The following is an 8,193-nucleotide window of genomic DNA, read 5'->3' as shown; positions in this document are numbered from 1 at the left end:
ACCGCAGGAATCTAGTTTCACATTTGAAATTATTTATTCGACAGGCAGGTAATTTTAATCATCGTTTCTACCCAGCGATTGAAATGTCATGGTCTTGTCGCCTTTATCACCATTCACGTGCTCTCTAATTTACACCATCCTAATAAAGATTTTCTATAAATAGACTAAAATATCGTCAGCTGTCTGCCAGTCAGTGTTATCTCTTGTGACAGGAACTCTTCAGTACACCATAACCGGAGATAAGAAAACACATTTACCATAAAAAGATTATTCTGGGAACGCCAGTCAACTACCGATGGTGGGTAAATAATTGATGGCTAAGTGAGTAATCGTTTCACTCGTGCTCGTCTCGTGACAACCATGAAATATAGATAGTGAGGTCAGTCGGTCATGGCTCGAAATGTCAGGTCGGCCTTCATAAAATATTGAATCTTAGTAGACCATCATGTTTATCATAATGAAGACGACGTGATGTTAGCTATGTGTCGTTAGGGTTTAAAACATTCTACATGGAGAACGGAATACAATCTGAATGCATTTTAAAACTGGTCTAGCTTATCATGCATTCTTCGTTTAAATTATAATTAGTTGATACTATCTTCTATCGCAAGACTCTCCCGTAGGCATTTCAAATATTAGACGAGAATTCAGATTGTGTAGTGAATAACAAAGATATTCGATCAAATAGCTGAAATGTGTTTAGCTATTGTAAATGGTTAAATGGCGATTCTGAGTAGCGCTATGGCTATGGCTATTCTTGGTAAGAGTTTGATTTAATTTGTTTAACATCCTCTCATCAGGTAAGGTCATTTAAGGACGTTCCTCTATGTATGCTATATATGTGTGCAAGTGTGTATGTGTGCTGGAAGCATGGTATGTTGGTGCATTTGCCTCCTTGTGATAGCGCGGATTGGGTGCCGACCTTATAGTGCTACCGCACTGATAAACCATGCCGAATGCACCCAGCACAGCATTCCGAGGGCACCTAGCCCGGTCACATAATACTGACAACCGGTAAACCCATTATCTACCGTTTATCACGAAGAAGGTTTGAACGGAATTGTGTTGCATACCATCATGAATATTAAAATGGTGCGGCTTCCAAATTAAATGTGTAATTAAGCCTTGAGAGGGAACCACAGTATATGTGCTAACCCATTTCCATGTGCATAATTGATGGCGTTTTTCGTCAATTTAACATAACCATATGTTATATCGTGTAGCGTTTTACCTACTCACAGCAGCCAAGGTCATATGAAAAAATAGCGCCGCGAAGACAGAGGTTTACGTTTCTTTACAAAACAACCTCTGAAATTAGTCGAATGTATATCCTTAGATAATGCGAAAGGCTCGGCCGCATTGAAAATGTTTTATTTATATGTAGGTGTATGTACCGTTCCCTTCCTTCAAATGGGCGTTTCGTATTCTGGTAGTTCATCGTAATGCATTAAAGAGAAAAAACAAGTCGCTGTGCCTGAAACCGATACTAATCTTGTAACCACTATGCGTGATAAAAAAAAATTCTGAAGAAAAAGAAACAAACACTGTACAACATAGAGCTGTACCAAATCATAGCATTTGTTTTAAATATAAATTTCTAATATAACTACCTATCTGACACATTATAGACATTATAGATATACAGCTGGTGAAAATTCGCGTCAAACGTCCCGGTGAGTACAGTATACAGTTATAGAATGGGTATGAGGGAAATAGCACATTTATGGTCCCCCGAGGTGAAAAATTATTCCCCGAGGCGGCGAAGCCGTCGAGGGGAATAGTTTTTCCCAAGGGTGACCATAAATGTTCTATTTCCCGAATTACCCATTCTATAACTGTTTTATTATAACGAAACAAATTATTAACGGCAATTTAACAAATGAACTGATTTATGCATGTCCTTTTACAATATCAAAGAGAAAAAAATACAATTGGAAGTACTGTACACATCATCGTTGATTATAAGTTAGTTTTAGTTCAAGAAGTTTTTTATAGACTGTATCTCATAGTCACGATTGTTTTCCTACCATATCTAGATCTAGTCCAATCCACCTTTTTTAAGTTCTGCGTAAAACTTGTGTGTCCTAACTGGACACACGTTCACCTCCTCTGAGCTTGGTTGACCCTTCTCGTCGACGCTTCCGGCATTCCGTTCTGTTTAGATAAGTTTGAAGTGAATTCACTGCAGTCTTTATAACAGCTTTTGTATTTAAGCTACGTTTAGCGTCCAAAATCTGCTGTAACTCCTCTTTACAACAACAAAACGGCCTTCATCGGTGGCCATTTTCACTGTTTGCAGTTGGTTCTGAAAATGTGACGTCACGAGCGTCATGGAGACGCTCGTGACGCCTACCAATGTTTTCATTGGTTGAAATCTTATAAGCTCCGCCAACAAATATTCATGAGGGAGTAGTCCTCTCTCTGGCAGGGAGTAGTCCTTTTTTGCAGGGAGTAGTCCTAATTTGGGGAGGGAGTAGCTCTCAGATTGAGAGATTTAAGTGATTTAAGGGAAATAGCAGATTGTATCGTATTGTTTTTATATAGGGAAAACTCCGTAGAGGTATAGTAATATCGTTTAGATTCATGCTATATAATGCTTCTTAATTAACTCACGATGTACTACTGGAAAATCACATATTTTTATGGGGCACTAATTTCGTGGCTTCCCAAAAAATCACGATTTCGTGGGTACATGCATTCGAGTACCGACCCATTCATACGGAAAATAACTTCAAGTCAAACTTGTAATTATTTGTGGAGCTATGAACTCGTAGATAAAAAGTACCCACGAAATCAAGGAAATTAAAATCACACGAACAAATAATGTTTTACAGTATGACATTAGTCGTTTAATCGATTCAGCGAGATATATGGCGTTACATATCGTATTTCATCTTAGCTTAAGGGCTTCATGTTTAATGATGTAATCGATTTGCATTCATACCGGCATGAAAATTTAAAAAACGCCGTTCAATCCATATATTGACATTTTTACTATAGAACAATTGTTTCATTTTATTTATTGGTTCTTAAAAAATAAACTTATTTGTGTATGCGTCGTCATTTAAACGACATTGGCGGGACAGCTCTATTTAAATAAATCTGGCGCCAATAATTAACTGTAGTCATTTGAACGTTTGACGCGGGGGCATTCTCTATGTTATCCGAACCACAGCGACAAGACTCTCATTGAACAAGTTTAATCCATGACGTCATAAGTAAACCACGTGTTACGTCACGAGAGTGTATGCTTTCATAATCGACTGAAATGCATTTCTGCTGGTAATGTTCATATAGTGGGTTGCAGCGCAAATGTAAATATAAGAATATTGTAAAAAGTCGTTTGTCGTATTGTATCGTTTCTGGATGAATACCACATCGATTCTTGATTTATCTGTACTGCGATAGTACTGTATTTGGATCCTAGCGTTTCGTTACAAGGTGTATTGCAATATTGATGGTGTTTAATTCTTAGCAAGTTGTTCCTTCATTTATCGCAATATATATCGTTTTAAGGCGTTTTGCGATAGTTCTGGGGTTAGACCCTGGCTTATCATACTGCGATATTACTGTGATTATATCTTAGGGTATCATTGCTAATATACGTTTTTCGATACATCCCAAGTTTCAATCAGCATATAGTGTCCTATTATATCGCATTATCTATTTTTTCTTCATCCGATAATTTCGTACTGATTTCTGTGTTTTGATCCCAGCTTATCATTTCTGGATGTATCGCATTTATTAACGTGTCTCCTTATGATGTCTGTGCTTTGATCCTAGCCTACAATTTCTGAATGTATCGCGATACTTACCGTGTTTTGATATACCGCAGTAATTATTTATTTTCGACCCCAGAGCATCATTCCTAGATGTATCGCGATACGTACCTTGTGTCTATACCAGTACCAAGTAAACCCTGTCATTAACACACTATTTTCACATTTGAACTGTGTCGCTGACCTCCATGTCCACTACCTCGAGATAAACATAAGCAAACACGCTTGTCAGATAAACACACGAAATCGTCAATATATTGATAACCAGTAATATCTGTTAGAGATTAATTTGTGGTGTACTTAATGTGACCTGGTCAGCTAACAAACCGAATCCGAGATAATTACTAATACATTATTCATCAGTAGTATATGTCAGGGAACATCGTATTATCATTTCTAGATATATCGCAAGTCTCACCGTGTGTCAATAGATCCTGATGATTTCTGTGTTTAGATCCAAGCTTATCATTTCTAGATATATCGCAAGTCTTACCGTGTGTCAATAGATCCTGATGATTTCTGTGTTTAAATTCAAGCTTATCATTTCTAGATGTATCGCAAGTCTCACCGTGTGTCAATAGATCCTGATGATTTCTGTGTTTAAATTCAAGCTTATCATTTCTAGATATATCGCAAGTCTTACCGTGTGTCAATAGATCCTGATGATTTCTTTGTTTAGATCCAAGCTTATCATTTCTAGATGTATCGCAAGTCTTATCGTGTGTCAATAGATCCTGATGATTTCTGTGTTAAGATCCCAGCTTACCATTTCTAGATGCATCGCAAGTATTATCGTGTGTCAATATAGCGTAACGATTGTATTTTGACTCCAGCTTATCATTTCTAAATGTACCGCAGTACGTACTTTGTGCCTACACCAGGACCAAGTAAACCCTGTCATTAACACACTATTTTCACATTTGAACTGTGTCGCTGACCTCCACGTCCTCGAGATAAACACACGAAATCGTCAATATATTGATAACCAGTAATATCTGTTAGAGATTAATTCGTGGTGTACTTAATGTGACCTGGTCAGCTAACAAACCGAATCCGAGATAATTACTAATACATTATTCACCAGTAGTATATGTCAGGGAACATCGTATTGTGTACTGAATAGCACTGGGTTAGTGTCAGGCTGCCATGCATAGGTTCCATACACTTAAAGATGATCCCATTTTCAGTCGTAAACCGTCAACATTTATTTTGTACGCAGTTGTGTACGTGTATATCCACTTACATTCCTCCTTTCTACCAAATAAACTCTCATCCAGAGCGAAACAGCGCGAATGTTTTCTCCTGAATGCTTTAATGGTTAACATTCATTTAACAAATTTACTCTGAACACCAGTTACTTCTCCACTACAGATTAGGGAAAGGAAAAGGTCTGCTGTAACCCACGGCACGATATCGTGGATGACTAGTAATAATAATAATAACAGTTCGAGGTTCTTATATACCGCTTTATCACAACCTAGTTTGTAGGTCGTCTCAAAGCGATTCACAAATTATTATCCGTGGTTACAGGTCCTTTGCAACTAGCCAATAACTTTTGCAACTCCCTGGGGAGCATACAGCCGGTGCTATCACTTCGGCGCTCACATCAAGCTTAAGCATTCTACAATTCTAGCACTGCCCAACCACGTACATATTAACAGCTGAGTAAACTGAAACAAGCGGAGTAAAGTATCTTGCAACACAGTGCCGTGACGTGACTCGAACCCGCAACCCTTCGGTTACGAGCCCGGCGTCCTACCACTAGACTATCGTGCCTCCTAATGTGGAACCCCCTGCAGAACAGGCGGGTTTCCTCTGTCTCTGCCTCGTTTTAGGGGACATTGTAGGATCAAATTTCTCCTTCACTGCAACATTTTGGAATTCTATCTTTGCCTGCACTTATCTACTCTTTCTGGTCGACGTTTCCCCCCCTACAAACCCGTCTTCTGCTAATACGTTAAAACCTAAACAAACATAACAAAGCCTGTTATTAATCGGTTTTTTTTTGTTAAGCGCTTTTAATTGTCATTTCAATGGCACAGTGCTAACCCACTAATATTTCCATAAACCTTTTAAACAATAATTGTACATGGTATAGATTCAATGATTACAGTATCTTCAATATTTAGGTTTATGGTGATCCCCAGTTTGTACAGTTGAAAAAAGTTAATAAAATAATGTTCTCTTTGTTTTTGCAATTTTCAAATGTGAATAAAAAATTCCCATTATCTTTACAGTGTGCAAATGTGAATAAAACAAACCCCACTTTGCGTTTACGCCGAAACACCATGTACCGTTATGTGTAACTTATTTAATGACATAGATGGTTAAGTTAGGTCTGGTTTGTGTCTGCTTTACGTCTTAGCCTTGGTTGTTTAAGGACTTGCCTGGTTTTGGTGTTTGAGGAAAACCGGAGAGTTCGAATGTAAAACACCAAGCTGCAGCAAACATCTGGCGACTGCCCCTCGTAGGCCTGGAAACCCTCACTCATAGGCGGAAGGCTGGTTATCGTTGACGGACACAAGTACTGTCATCGCACGTCTGTAATAATTTGGTTATTATATACATTAATAGTCGAGATATTTTAAAATAACTTATTAAAGTTAGATATTTTATTTATTTGTATACGTAATTTACGTAAATTACGATGTTTAACTCGACACGCCATATATGGCGTTATAGCGGAATGAATTGCTTTGCCATGGTAGCATGGGCTCATGTTCTCTTGTCCTAAACTTCTTACAAAGGAGGTGTACAAAATAACTGAATATATGGTCACGGATGTAGAAACCCTGGCAAACGAAAGAAATAATAAAGCAAAACATTGCTTCTTGTGATGAAATTATAAGATTATTGAAATTCATAACTAACCACACATATAGATACAAACAGGTGAGGATGACCTAAAAGGAAAATCACTAATTCTTTTGCAAGTTTTTTTTTTCTTTTCTAACAACACATTAAAACAACTTCGATTATAACACAACAGGAATGATCCGAGCACCGACACAAAAAATAAATATGATGATACCATCAAACGTCTCGAGGCGACACCAGGTGTGCTGCAAGGTTATCGGATAAATCAATATCACTTATAACATTGTCTATTTCAGTACATCCTGGTCAATGTACTCGGGATTGGTCGTACATCGACGAATGGTTGTCCTACAAGGATCTCCTTTGATATCATTGGCGCCATTGTTTGTGTTAAGTCCTGGTCGGTAACCATATTTGCAATTCAGATTTTAACAAAGCCATGATCTTGTTATACAACGTTTGTATACAATAGCAGGATCACGCGATGTTAATACATACATGTATATCCGTTTGGTTTGAAGGTACCGGAACCCGCCAAATCCCTATCCGTTCCTACGAAGGGAAACACCCCGTTAACGAAAGTGTCTATTTACAAGGTACTAATGATGCTTCCAAATGAACAAAAACACCTTCGGAATTCATTCCGTTTGTTTTTCTATTTGTTTTGTTTCATGTAGGTCACGAAATGTAATATTTCTTTTTCGTTGAAACGGAAAGCTCTCTCCCTTAAAGACGAGCGAAAAGCGTTTGAGTAATTAATCATTATACACTTTAGTTAGTCTTGAATGAAATGAGTTTCCGTTTTTCTCGTTCCATCTCGATATGTGGGAAGGCACACGTGCGATGATCATCGTCGGGTAAAGGATGTACTGGACCTTCATTGAAAAGTCTTGTTTCAGAACGCAAGACATTATTTACTGAACATTTTAAACTCTAACCTTTGTTTTGTTCGTGCATTTCTAATTAGGTTTCTTCCGAAAGATTGACATTTTGTTCTAACGATGACTTTTTTTACTTCTCGACGAAAGCCTAACCTTAGCTGGAAAGAAACAGTGACCCCAGACTGGAAATAGGATGGTGCGAAAGAAAGGGGAAAAGTAAACAGGAAAGATAGACAACGAAAACAGTCCTAAGAGTTGCGATAGAGGCAGCAGATGAAGGTTGGTCTCTTGGTGGTAAACATGGCGGATCACCCCCGATTCTGTAATATATCTACATATTATAGTATACAGTAACAATTACTTGTATAATTGTATACAGTAAAATACCATTGTATTCAACAATATATCCCTGTACATATGAATAAAGAAATACTTTTTTTCTGTACAGTCTATTTGAATATACAATGGAATTATTTTGTAAACATTTATATTTATATTTCCACTGCCAAATCCTCTGAAAGCATTCCAAGGAGAAATGTCGTTCATGGGCTATAAGCCCAATTCGATCAGCGTCATTTTGAAGCTTCGCCCGCATCGAATAGCATGCGACACCCGTTAGAAGCAGACATTTTGGTGACGTAGGCTTTTCAAGAATCTCGTCGGCACAGGCAATTCAATATCGAGATATATGGGAATGCCTGTATTAAGATAAATAA

Source organism: Mizuhopecten yessoensis, unplaced genomic scaffold, assembly GCF_002113885.1.
Source record: "Mizuhopecten yessoensis strain PY_sf001 unplaced genomic scaffold, ASM211388v2 scaffold7901, whole genome shotgun sequence".
Taxonomy (NCBI): Eukaryota; Metazoa; Mollusca; class Bivalvia; order Pectinida; family Pectinidae; genus Mizuhopecten; species Mizuhopecten yessoensis.
This window is presented reverse-complemented; position numbering follows the sequence as displayed.